General features: G+C 40.6%; 1 pseudogene; it reads right to left on the bottom strand.

Annotated features, from left to right (window-relative positions):
• Positions 1-1,184: 1,184 nt before the first annotated feature.
• On the bottom strand, positions 1,185-12,281 carry LOC136322644 (cilia- and flagella-associated protein 44-like; annotated as a pseudogene).
• Positions 12,282-14,194: the final 1,913 nt, after the last annotated feature.

Below are 14,194 nucleotides of genomic sequence, written 5' to 3'. Positions count from 1 at the left end.
TCTTTGTGCTTCTTGAACTTGGGAGAGTTTGTCCTGCATTAATTTAGGGAAGTTTTCAGCTATGATATGATTGAACAAAGTCTCTATCCCTTGTTCTTTCTCTTCTTCTTCAGGAACTCCTTTGATGTGGATGTTACTTCCCTTCATGTTGTCACAGAGCTCTCTAAGAGTTTCCTCAGACTTTTTTTTTCTTTTTCATTTTTTTTCTTTTAGCTTTCTCAGTTCTTTTATTGACAGGACTTAAGGTAAAACTTGGTCTCATCAAAGGCATATATTTCTATATAGGTGTATGTGTGTTGAAGACCAAGTATTTTCTCCATTTAGTTGTGTTATGCTACACATGAACACGTGGTACCTGATGAAATTCACTTCCCTTCTTCCCAAAGATATACCAATATTGCCAGAAGAGTTGACTCCCTGGTCGGTATTTTAAACATTTACTTCTTGTTGTCCAATCACAGGATCCTCCTCTATACCTGGAACTAAATAGAGGCTGAAGCTTGCAGTGTATCCTCTCCATTTCAGTAGAGTTGGGTTACAGATGAAATGCCACTTGAGATCATCTCTTTAAGGGGTGTGGTGTCAGACTCTGGCTTCTAACTTTGTCACGAATTTCATAAGACCCTAGGAGAGCCCCAGGATCCGGCAATCTAGGGCAAGCGCGCCCTCTGCTGGCCAGAAGAAATGGGGTGCCTGCTGGTAGACGATTTGCATCCTTTTTCCATCCAAAGCTAAATTGGGAAAACTCATTGAGATGCAACAGGATTTTCATAAAAATATTTTAAGAATAAAAAAAAAGGATTTGAAGTAACATGGAAATTATAGGAAAGGAGAAGTAGAGCAGGTAACAAATAAGATATGACCAGACACAATCGCTTCCAGGAGAGGGATAGGGCTATTGCTCTCGATCTTCGGTTAGCTAATTAATTCAGGGGCCCTCAGATCTGGCCTGTAACTCACCTTCTAGCCCCCTGACTTTAACAACAGAAAGGGGCTGCTCTCAGTGATAGTTTTTCCTGCCAATGCCTAAAAATTCAGGTAACCAAAAGGAAAAAAAATTCCTAAAACATTTAAAGTGCTCTCTTACAGTTTGCAATATAGCCTTCTGAGACTTCATATTCAATCTAGTAAGTAATGGATCAGTTCAATAATACATGTTGGGTGCTACATGCCTGGATCTCATTTTAGACTTTTAGATTAGTTTACTTAAAAACAACAGGATTGTTGAAGGAGACAAACAATTTCTGGTGAATTTTCTGTCCAAAATATTGGATGGATTTGAGAAAAGAAGCAACATAAAAGACCCAGGGTCTTCATCTGTTCTCTTGTGGAGACCGAATGGGTGGGAGGGTAAGGCCCCCTTTCTTATGCAAAACAGCAATCTCTTCCTGTAAGGCCAAAATCCTTTCTGCCTGGAGTTGGACCAACTCAGTGACCTTCTCTCTTGCCACAATATCGGCTTTCCGAGAGCTCTGAAAGACATTGCCCTGCTGGTTCCGTAGTGTATTCAACTGAGAATCGAGCTTCTTCTTTTCAATACATAGATCATTCACCTGGTGAAGCTTTTTGGTGTGTTCTTTTGTCTTCGTCATCAGTTCCCATCACGCTTGAGCAATCTTTTCCTCCCACTTCTTCATTTCCTTTGCATTGAATAGCTCCTTTCGAAGTTTTTTGATCTTGAGTTCTTCAGGCGTTGTATTCACAGAAAGTGTCTGAAGAGCTGCTAGGTCTATCACACGACCAAACTTGCTAATCATTAGTTGACGGACTGTTTCTTCTATTTTGTGTATAGTTTTTGCCATGTCTCTCTTCTCTCGAAAAAGCTGTTTACGTCTCTGCCGGAATTCTGTGTTAAGTTTCTGCTGCTTGGAATTCTCCTCCTGGAGTTGTACGATTCGTTCCTGAAGCTGTCCCAAGGAGTGGTTAGAAAAGACCAAAGTTCCAGAAAGATCACTGGGTATTTCTCCAGATATCACATGCTCTATCTGGTGCAGCTTGAGCGGAATTACAACCAGCAGTTCATTCAGCCTCTGCTGCTTCTCTCGTTGATACGCCTCCAGGGCCTCCTCTGCAGCATTCAGATTCCTCACCACAGTTTTGACTTTTTTTGGACAATGTATCATAATCCTTTTTGAAGTTATCAATAATTTTCCTTTCTTCTACTAAGGCCGCCTCAATGTCCAACCTTTTCTCTCGAAGTTGAAGCGCCAGTTCAAAAAGACCCGCATCACAATTGGTTGGACAGATAGAATAATCAAAGACCTCATCTTCAGATTCAGACTCATCTTCTTCACTCTCCAGGCTAGATTTATCCTCACTCTCCTCATCTTCATCGGCATCATGTTCAACCTCCTTTTTCTTTATCCGCTTTATCATCTTCTTTAGGACCTTCATAAGGAAGCTGGCAAATTTATTATCTTCTCCAAGGACTGTTTGGAAACCAGCATAGACGGCTTTTTCTTGATCCTGGAGCCTGGTGATTTCATTCTTTTTCTCTTCCATATCCTTAAGAATTTCGTTTATTCTCCATTGCATATCCTGTTCCTCTTTGTCTAATGAATTAACAAGCTCTTGAAATAGGTTCTCCTGTTTTTCAAAATTCTTGAGGAGAAGCAGTTCTTGAAATAATGTGACATGGTGTAGGTCAGATAATTTCACCTGAGTATCTAGTTTCAGTTTCTGATGTCTCAGGAAATGGAATTCTGCATCAAAAGTGACAATCAGTTCTTTGATCCTGTTGGTCAAATACTGTTGCATATACAGATTTTTAATCTCTTTTCTCTTCATAATCTCTAGGTCTACATCAATTGGATCTGCTTTTGCAAATTCCGTTAACTTTGGAATATCTAGAGTGACCGACGATGCCTTTGATGATCTAGATAATGAATCTCGTGTTGTCAAATCCCCATCCTTTACAGAAGTGAGTCTAAGGAATCGTCCACTTGAGCCAGTGGACCCTTCCTGTTCCACTTGAGGGGTCTTTCCATCCTCATATTTCATCTGCTGTTGCTTAAAAGCTAGGAGAGTTTCTTCTCATCATAGTGAAATCTCTTTTCAGGAACTTCTTCTGGGTGTATCTGAGGGATTTGCGGAATGGGGATGTGCTTGGATACGTGAAGAGTTGACTGAATGTTCACAGCTCTTGTACCAGGCACTGTATTTCCTCGATGACAGCCACTTTAGGTCTCAAAGAGAGAGGATGGACTTGTTCATGTGCTTTTTCTTTGCATAGGTCATAGAGTCTAGCTGTCCCAGTTCCTCTTCTTTCTTGGCAGCATTTATTCTCATGTGCTCAGGTATCTTTTTTTTTTTTTTTTTTTTTATAATTTTATTTTTTTAATGGGGTGACATCAATAAATCAGGATACATATATTCAAAGATAACAAGTCCAGGTTATCTTGTCGTTCAATTATGTTGCATACCCACCACCCAAAGTCAGATTGTCCTCCGTCACCCTCTATCTTGTTCTCTCTGTGCCCCTCCCCCTCCCCCATTCCCTCTCCCATTCCCCCTCCCCCCTGTAACCACCACACTCTTATCAATATCTCTTAGTTTCACTATTATGTCCCACCTACGTATGGAATAATACAGTTCCTGTTTTTTTCTGATTTACTTATTTCGCTTCGTATCATGTTATCAAGATCCCACCATTTTGCTGTAAATGTTCCGATGTCATCATTTCTTATGGCTGAGTAGTATTCCATAGTGTATATGTGCCACATCTTCTTTATCCAGTCATCTATTGATGGGCTTTTTGGTTGTTTCCATGTCCTGGCCACTGTGAACAATGCTGCAATAAACATGGGGCTGCATGTGTCTTTACGTATCAATGTTTCTGAGTTTTGGGGATATATACCCAGTAGAGGAATTGCTGGGTCATAAGGTAGTTCTATTTTCAGTTTTTTAAGGAACCACCATACTTTCTTCCATAATGGTTGTACTACTTTACATTCCCACCAACAGTGGATGAGGGTTCCTTTTTCTCCACAGCCTCTCCAACATTTGCTATTACCTGACTTGCTAATAACAGCTAATCGAACAGGTGTGAGGTGGTATCTCATTGCCGTTTTGATTTGCATTTCTCTAATAGCTAAAGAAGATGAGCATCTTTTCATATATCTGTTGGCCATTTGTATTTCTTCCTGGGAGAAGTGTCTATTCATATCCTCTTCCCATTTTTTTATTGGATTGTTTGTTTGTTTGTTGTTGAGTTTTATGAGTTCTTTGTATATTTTGGATATTAAGCCCTTATCTGAGCTGTTGTTTGAAAATATCATTTCCCATTTAGTTGGCTTTCTGTTTATTTTGTTATCAGTTTCTCTTGCTGAGCAAAAACTTCTTAGTCTGATGTAGTCCCATTCATTAATTTTTGCCTTCACTTCTCTTGCCATTGGAGTCAAATTCATAAAATGCTCTTTAAAACCCAGGTCCATGAGTTGAGTACCTATGTCTTCTTCTATGTACTTAATTGTTTCAGGTCTTATGTTTAGATCTTTGATCCATTTTGAGTTAATTTTTGTACAGGGGGAGAGACTGTAGTCCAGTTTCATTCTTTTGCATGTGGCTTTCCAGTTTTCCCAGCACCATTTATTGAAGAGGCTTTCTTTTCTCCATTGTGTGTTGTTGGCCCCTTTATCAAAAATTATTTGACTATATATATGTGGTTTTATTTCTGGACTTTCTATTCTGTTCCATTGGTCTGAGTGTCTATTTTTCTGCCAATACCATGCTGTTTTGATTGTCGTGGCCCTATAATAGAGTTTGAAGTCAGGTATTGTTATGCCCCCAGCTTCATTCTTTTTCTTTAGGATTGCTTTGGCTATTCGGGGTTTTTTATAGTTCCATATAAATCTGATGATTTTTTGCTCTATTTCTTTAAAAAATGTCATTGGAATTTTGATGGGAATTGCATTAAATTTGTATATTGCTTTGAGTAATATGGCCATCTTGATTATATTTATTCTTCCTAGCCAAGAACAAGGTATATTCTTCCATCTCATTATATCTTTTTCAATTTCCCTTAACAATGGTTTATAGTTTTCATTATATAAGTCCTTTACATTCTTTGTTATGTTTATTCCTAAGTATTTTATTTTTTTTGTTGCAATCGTGAAGGGGATTATTCTTTTGAGTTCCTTCTCAGTTGTTTCATTGTTGGCATATAGAAAGGCTATTGACTTCTGTATGTTAATTTTGTATCCTGCGACCTTACTGTATTGGCTTATTGTTTGTAGTAGTCTTTTTGTGGATTCTTTGGGGTTTTCGATGTATAGGATCATATCATCTGAAAAAAGTGATACCTTTACTTCTTCTTTTCCAATATGGATGCCTTTTATTTCTTTGTCTTGTCTGATTGCTCTGGCTAGAACCTCTAGTACCACATTAAATAAGAGTGGAGAGAGTGGACAACCCTGTCTTGTTCCTGATTTAAGGGGGAAAGCCTTCAGTTTAGTGCCATTTAATATGATGTTAGCTGATGGTTTATCATATATGGCCTTTATCATGTTGAGATATTTTCCTTCTATACCCATTTTGTTGAGAGTCTTAAACATAAAATTGTGTTGTATTTTATCGAAAGCCTTTTCTGCATCTATTGATAAGATCATGTGGTTTTTGTTCTTTGTTTTGTTGATATGGTGTATTACATTAACCGTTTTACGTATGTTGAACCATCCTTGAGATTCTGGGATGAATCCCACTTGATCATGATGTATTATTTTTTTAATATGTTGTATTCGATTTGCTAGTATTTTGTTTAGTATTTTAGCATCTGTATTCATTAGAGATATTGGTCTGTAGTTTTCTTTTTTTGTGCCATCCTTGCCTGGTTTTGGTATGAGGGTTATATTGGCCTCATAAAATGTGTTTGGAAGTATTGCTTCTTCAATTTTTTGGAAGACTTTGAGTAGAATAGGAACCAAGTCTTCTTTGAATGTTTGATAAAACTCGCTGGTATAGCCGTCAGGGCCTGGACTTTTATTTTTGGGGAGGTTTTTAATGGTTTTTTCTATTTCTTCTCTACTGATAGGTCTGTTTAGGCTTTCTGCTTCTTCTTGACTCAGTCTAGGAAGGTTGTATATTTCTAGGAATTTATCCATTTCTTCTAGGTTGTTGAATTTAGTGGCATAAAGTTTTTCATAGTATTCTACAATAATTCTTTGTATATCTACGGTGTCCGTGTTGATTTCTCCTCTTTCATTTTGGATTTTGTTTATATGAGTTCTTTCTCTTTTTTCCTTGGTAAGTCTTGCCAAGGGTTTGTCAATTTTGTTGATCTTTTCAAAGAACCAGCTCCTTGTTCTATTAATTTTTTCTATAGTTTTTCTGTTCTCTAATTCATTTATTTCTGCTCTGATTTTTATTATCTCCTTTCTTCGGCTGGTTTTGGGTTGTCTTTGTTCTTCTTTTTCTAGTTCCTTAAGGTGAGAAGTTAAGTGGTTCACTTGGGCTCTCTCTTGTTTGTTCATATATGCCTGAAGCGATATGAACTTCCCTCTTATCACTGCTTTTGCTGCATCCCATAAATTCTGATATGTCGTATTGTCATTTTCATTAGTCTGTATATATCTTTTGATCTCTGCACTTATTTCTTCTTTGACCCATTCATTTTTTAAAAGTATGTTGTTTAGTTTCCACATTTTTGTGGGATTTTTTTCCTCTTTTTTGCAGTTGAATTCTAGTTTCAAGGCTTTATGATCAGAAAATATGCTTGGTACAACTTCAATTTTTCTGAATTTGCTGATGTTGTTTTTGTGGCCCAACATATGGTCAATTCTTGAGAATGATCCATGTACACTGGAGAAAAATGTATACTCAGTCACTTTGGGATGAAATGTCCTGTAGATGTCTATCATATCCAGGTGCTCTAGTGTTTTGTTTAAGGCCACTATGTCTTTGTTGATTCTCTGTTTGGATGACCGATCTAGAGCCGTCAGCGGTGTATTGAGGTCTCCAAGTATGATTGTATTTTTGTCAGTTTTTGTTTTAAGGTCAATAAGTAGCTGTCTTATATATTTTGGTGCTCCTTGGTTTGGTGCATATATATTAAGAATTGTTATGTCTTCTTGATTCAGTGTCCCCTTAGCCATTATGAAATGGCCATTTTTGTCTCTGAGTACTTTTCCTGTCTTGTAGTCAGCATTATCCGATATGAGTATTGCTACACCTGCTTTTTTTTGGATGTTATTTGCTTGGAGTATTGTTTTCTAGCCTTTCACTTTGAATTTGTTTTTATCCTTGTTACTTAGATGAGTTTCCTGTAGGCAGCATACAGTTGGATTTTCTTTTTTAATCCATTCTGCTACTCTGTGCCTTTTTATTGGTGAGTTTAATCCGTTTACATTTAGTGTAATTATTGATACTTGTGAGTTCCCTATTGCCATTTTATATCTTGCTTTCTGTTAGTTTTGTGTCTTGTTTGATCCTTCTCTTTCGTTTTTCTATCTTTTGTTTTTATTTGGTTGTATTCCATACATCTTTCCTCTGTTGCTATCTTTTTTATCTCATGTGCTTCTGTGGTGGTTTTTTCAATGGTGGTTACCTTTGAGTAATGAAAAGGGTCCCTACCCTGTTCATTGTAGCGAACTATTTTGTGAGTACTTTTGCACTCCATCGTCCTTTGCTACTGTTAATCTCCATCTTCTCCCCCTCTTTCTTTTTGTTGTTGTCACAGTTTAAATTTGGTTTTATTGTGTTCTTCTTGGAGCTTTTACTTGTGGCTCTGTTTTTTTTTGTTCTTTGTATCTGATTGGAGAACCCCCTTTAGTTATTCCTGGAGTGGGGGTTTTCTGATGATAAATTCCCTCATCTTTTCTGTATCTGTGAATGTTTTTATTTCTCCTTCGTATTTGAAGGATAGCTTTGATGGGTATAGTATTCGTGGCTGAAAGTTCCTCTCTTTCAGGACTTTAAATATTGGGGTCCACTCTCTTCTAGCTTGTAGAGTTTCTGCTGAGAAATCTGATGATAATCTAATGGGCCTTCCTTTATATGTTGTATTCTTCTTTTCCCTGGCTGCCTTGAGAATTTTTTCTTTGCTGTTGGTTTGTGTCAATTTCATTATGATATGCCTTGGAGTAGGTTTGTTGGGGTTAAGAAAACTCAGAGTTCTGTTTGCTTCTTGAACTTGAGGCTTTAGTTCTTTCCACAGGCTTGGGAAGTTCTCATCAATTATTTGTTTAAGTATGTTCTCCATTCCATTTTCTCTCTCTTCTCCCTCTGATATACCTATTATTCTTATGTTATTCTTTTTGATGGAGTCAGATAATTCTTGTAGGGCTATCTCATTTTTTTTAATTTTTGAGTCTCTTTCTTCTCTCTGTTGTGCCTCAAGTTGCTTGTCTTCTATTTCACTAATCCTCTCTTCTATCTGACCTGTTCTATTAGCTAAGCTTGTTATTTCGTTTTTCAGCTCGTGAATTGAGTTTTTCATCTCTGTTTGATTTGTTTTTATAGTTTCAATTTCCTTGGACATATATTCTTTGTGTTCATTGAGTTGTTTTCTGAGCTCCCTATATTGCCTTTCTGTGTTTTCTTGTATATCTCGGAGGATTTTTAGTATTTCTATCTTGAATTCTCTGTCATTTAGCTCCAAGGTTTCCAATATATTAAATTTTTTCTCCATAGATTTTTCCTCATCTAGCTGTGTTACCTCTCTTTCTTTTGTATCCATGATATTCGATTTTCTCTTCCTTAATGGCATCTGAGGGTGGTTTTGTTGATAGTATTAATGAGATTTAATAAAGAATAAAAAGTTAAAAAAAATAAAAATAAAAAAATAAAAAATCGGAAAGAGTTGTTTTTTTTTAAAAAAAAAATTAATAATGAAATAAAGAAAAATAAAATAAAAATTAAAAAAAAGGAAATTATTCCCCCCCTCCTTTTTTCCTCTCCTCTCCTCTCCCCTCTTTTTTGAGAAAATCTTGTGGTGGACTGTGAATTATAACAAACAATGCCTGTGATGGAGGGCCTGAATTGGGGAAAAGTAATAAAGGGGCAAAAAAAAAAAACAAAAAAAAAAGAAAAGGAAAAAAAAAAAAAAAAGGAAAGAAAAAAGAAAAAAAAAGAGCGTATGGACCCACAAAAAGCAAATAAGGAAAAAATTGGGGTCAAGAATGAAATGATTTGCTTTTAGGTGTTGGTTGTCTAAGAGTTATGATGAGAGGAATAAGAGGAAAACGGAAAAATGGGGGGACAAATTAAAAAATTACTATTGTATTTAGTGGAATAAGAACTAGATAATATGGAGAGCCAGGGATGAGAGCACTGCTAGTGAGTTAAAAAGGTGAAGTAAAAACCCCCCAAAATGCCACAAACATAGGTTTGAGTCCCAGATAAGATAATTTGTTTGTTATTGAGGTTTGAATGAGAGGAGATGTAAAGGAGAAAGGAAGAAACTAATATAGAGGGAGAAAAGAAAGAGAGAGAGAGAAAAAAAGAGGTAACCACTAAAAGAAGAAAAAAGAAAGGAGAGAGAGAGAGAGAGTTAAGGGTTTTGGAGTGCAACCCTCATAGAGAAAAGGGAAGAGAAGAGAAAAGATAATGGGAGATGTAACACTTATGGGTAGTGTAGTTCAAGGAGAGGAGAGAGTAAGACCGGTAGAGAATTAATCGGCCAAATTGGAGGAGGAAAAAAAAGTATCAAGAATGAAGATAAGAGAAACAAACGAACAAATATAATAAAATGGGATAGGTTATAAAGTCTGCAGATTATTCTTGATTTTGAGAGGTTATCTTCTTGCTTTTTCTTTTCTCTCCCTCTTCCTGGTCGGTGACTCTGTACCCCGGGTTCTGCCCCTTTGGCACGGTCAGGTAGAGGTTTGCAGTTGATAAGTCTCTATGGCAATGTCATGTATTGTGCTTTAGTCTCGGCAGTCGAAGCTCAATAGCATTTATAGGCTTCGACAGTGAGAGAGTCCGTGTAACGCAAGCGGGCGCCCACTTCCGGGGTGCTTGGAGGAAACTCTCACTCACTGTCTGCGACCAGGATATCCGGCCAGCAGTCTCACGCTCTGAGTGAAACCCCCAACCGCAGGGAAAAGTTGTAGCATTGGAATTGAGTCTCACTCCGTCCCCGTGCGCGGCTTTTGCAAGGCGCTGGGGCGGCTCGAGATTCCGCTTTGGCCCACACAAAGGCCCCTGACTCTGCCCCTCTGTGCGATAACACGGGCGTGCACTGCCGAGGCACTCGGAGGAATTGCTCACTCCTTATCTGCGTGCGCAAACCAGGATATGAGGCCGGCCGCGTTTCCCTGAGTGAAACCCTCACCAGCACGGAAAATTTCCACCGTTGGAATTAGTTCTCCCTCCCGTGCGTGGCTTTCCCAGGAAGAAATTCTCGCCCGCTAACTGCGCACTGACCAGGAGACCGGGTAAAATGGCCGCTCTGCTTTTCTTTCTTTGTTTGGGTTTGGCGCAAGTGTTAGCTTGTATTGCCCGGGTTGCCACAGGATCAGTTTTTCCTCGGCTTGGATCTCCGTGCCACAGCCTGGTTCAGCCGTTTGTGCCGTGGCCTGGATCTATTCACCCCCTTTGCCCGCCTCAGTTTCTATATTCACAGTTACCAGAGAAAGCCGCCCTGTTTAGGTTAGTGAGGAAGGAGGAGCATTTCTTACTCCCTATTTCCTTCGGGGTTTGGTTATATATTTAGCCAATTTTTCACTCAATCATACCTTTGGGTGTATTGCGAAGCATCTGGAAGCTCCAAGTATAGGTTTTTCTGTTTCTGGTTGAAGATCTTGTTGAGTTTTGGGGGAGATTTATCGGTATCGCTTCCTACCCCGCCATTACTCTGACGTCATCCGCCTCAGGTATCTTATAGTCTGGGGCTGTCTTTAGATTGAAGTCTCCCATGTACATCTGAGCCTCTTTGATGGCTTGAATATTTTTAAGATCTTCATAGTTATCAGCCGGTTTACTTTTGTCCAGTTCCTCCCATTCTTTTTTTCGCTGCTGAATCTTCATCTGGGCCCTTTCAGCTTTTAACTTAAGTTTCTTAGTTTTCTCAATTTGACTGCGCACCATAATTTAACTCAGGGTTTTAGGCCGAAAAGGCTACCTTTTTCAATAATTGATTCTTCTGGTTGACTAATACTTGCACCTATATCCTTCTGGCTGTCCTTTCTTCCAGTTCCTTCTTTTTGAAACTTCTCCCATTTGCTTGGTCTTCTGTCTGACTGACCTTTTTGGATTTGGAGTACTTAGAGCACTTCACAAGCCTGTAGGAGGATATCTTGTGACCACTTTCTATGGCATAAACCACAATAGTATCACCTTCCAGAGGATCATGAAACCTATTCTGTAACTTCTTTAGGCCGGTGATATTTCTCTTTTCCCAAAGCCAATTCCTTTTCCACTTTTTTTTTTTTTTTGTATTTTTCTGAAGCTGGAAAAGGGAGGCAGTCAGACGGACTCCCAGATGCGCCCGACCGGGATCCACTCAGCACGCCCAACAGGGGGCAATGCTCTGCCCATCCGGAGCATCACTCTGTTGTGACCAGAGCCACCCTAGCGCCTGGGGCAGAGGCCAAGGAGCCATCCCCAGAACCCGGGCCATCTTTTGATCCAATAAAGCCTTGGCTGTGGAAAGAAAAGAGAGAGACAGAGAGGAAGGAGACGGAGAGGGGTAGAGAAGCAGATGGGCGCCTCTACTGTGTGCCCTGGCCGGGAATTGAACCCGGGACTTTCAAATGCCAGGCCGACACTCTACCACTGAGCCAAACCGGCCAGGGCCCATATTACCTTTCTTTATTCATCTTTTTAGCTCATCACTTCTTTCCTTAACTTAAACTCTCCCACTCTTGATACATTCCTTTCACAGCCACGTGGCCAACCTTCAGCAGACTACAGTGTCTCTAGGACACCCGGAATGACACCTCCTCATCGAGAGACTGCTCAAGCTCAGTAGTCAACGTCTGCTCAGTTCACACTTCAATCTTTGGACCTGGGGCTCAGTGTCAACCCACATCCTATGGAGGAGGATGCACAACCTGCAGCAGACTAGTTCGTCCAGAGCACCCTAAGGTGTCACTTTCACATCTGAATTTTCTTCAAAGTTTGAAATGAAGCTTGCCCGGAGTCATGGAAGGTATTATATAATTATCCCTGTATCCAGAACCAGTGGAACTACTTTCTTCTACAACTGAAGAGAAAGCCAGCACGAGTGTGTGTAACCTCTCTTTTTGCAGGAATGAGACGCTGTCCTGGGTGGCTCTCAGCCCAAAGCAAACTCTCCACACCGGGCCTGTGCTGCAGCCCGGCACGGACAGTGACACCTTTGCCATTTTGTAAGTTTCCCCTATCCTGATTTGTTCTCTGCATCCTGCTGCTCAAGGCAGTCTTTTCCTTAGGTCTTGGTGAGCTTCCCACATCCTCCCCAGCTCATCATGACTGATGTGATTTCCTCTTGTCCTTGAACTCTCCTTTTCTTCATTACCCTTCTTACTATTGTTCCCAGTTTACCAGTATTTTACTTGAAATTGCCCATATTATCTATCCTTATTTATCTTTTTAGCTCATCACTTCATTTCTTAACCTCCACTCTCCTACTTTTGCTCCAATTTCTTTTACAGCAATTTGGTCATGCTGCAGCAGAATGTAGTGTCTCGAGGACACCATAAATGCCACCTCCTCATGGAGAGACTACTCAAGCTCAGCAGTCAACCGCTCTTCAGGTCACAGTCCAATTTTGGACCTGGGGCTTCTGTCAACCCACAGCCTCTGGAAAAGGCTGAACAACCTGCAGCAGAGTAGAGCTCCTGCAGAACACCCTGAGGTGGCACTTTCACATCTGGATTTTCTTCAGAGTCCGCAGCCAAGCTTGCCTGCCATCATGGAAGGTATTATATCATTATCTCTGTAAACAGACCAGCCCGACTACTGTCTTCTATAATTGAAGACAAAGCCACCACGAGTGTGTGTAACCTCTCCTCCTGCAGGAATGAGGCTCTGTCCTGAGTGTCTTTCGGCCCAAAGCTGACTCTTCGCAGCGTGCCTGTGCTGCAACCCAGCACCGACAGTGACACCTTTACGGCCTTGTAAGTTTCCCGTAACCTCGTTTGTTCTCTGCATTCTGCTGCACAAGGCAGTCTTATCCTTAGATCTTCGGGAGTTTCCCACTTCCTCCCCAGCTCATCTTGACTGATGCGATTTTCTCTTGTTCGTGAGGTCTTCTTTTCTTCATTACCTTCGTACTATTCTTTCCCGTTTACTAGTATTTTACTGGTAATTTCCCATATTATGTATCATTCTTTTTTTCTTTTGTGAATCTGGAAACGGGGAGGCAATCAGACAAACTCCTGCATGCGCTTGACTGAAATTACCGGGCACGCCCACCAGGGGGCGATGCTCCGCCCATCCGGGGCCGTGCTCTGTGGAGACCAAAGCCTCTCTAGCGTCTGAGGCAGAGGCCACAGAGCCATCCTCAGCGCCCGGGCAAACTGCTCCAATGGAGTTTCGGCTTCGAGAGGGGAAGAGACAGAGGGGAAAAAGAGGGGTAGGGGTGGAGAAGCAGATGGGCGCTTCTCCTGTGTTCCTTTGCCTGGACTCGAGGCTTGGACTTTTGCTCGCCAGGCCGACGCTCTGGCACTGAGCCAACCGGCCAGGGCGCATATTATCTTTCTTTATTCATCGTTTTGGCCCATCACTTCTTTCCTTAACCTCAACTATCCCACTTTTGATGCATTCCTTTCACAGCAATGTGGCCAACCTTCAGCAGACTGCAGTGTCTCGAGGACACGCGGAATGACACCTCCTCATCGAGAGACTGCTCAAGCTCAGTAGTCAACGTCTGCTCAGTTCACACTTCAATCTTTGGACCTGGTTCTCAGTGTCAACCCACATCCTATGGAGGAGGCTGCACAACCTGCAGCAGACTAGCTCGTCCAGAACACCCTAAGGTGTCACTTTCACATCTGAATTTTCTTCAGAGTTTGAAATGAAGCTTGCCTGAAGTCATGGAAGGTATTGTATAATTATTTCTGTATCTAGAACCAGTGGAACTATTTTCTTCTACAACTGAAGAGAAAGCCAGCACGAGTGTGTGTAACCTCTCTTTTTCCAGGAATGAGACGCTGTCCTGGGTGGCTCTCGGCCCAAAGCAGACTCTCCACACCAGGCCTGTGCTGCAGCCCGGCACCGACAATGACACCTTTGCCATTTTGTAAGTTTCCCCTATCCTGATTTGTTCTCTGCATCC

The sequence above is a fragment of the Saccopteryx bilineata genome, chromosome 2 (genome assembly GCF_036850765.1).
Source record: "Saccopteryx bilineata isolate mSacBil1 chromosome 2, mSacBil1_pri_phased_curated, whole genome shotgun sequence".
Classification (NCBI taxonomy): Eukaryota; Metazoa; Chordata; class Mammalia; order Chiroptera; family Emballonuridae; genus Saccopteryx; species Saccopteryx bilineata.
This window is presented reverse-complemented; position numbering and strand designations above follow the sequence as displayed.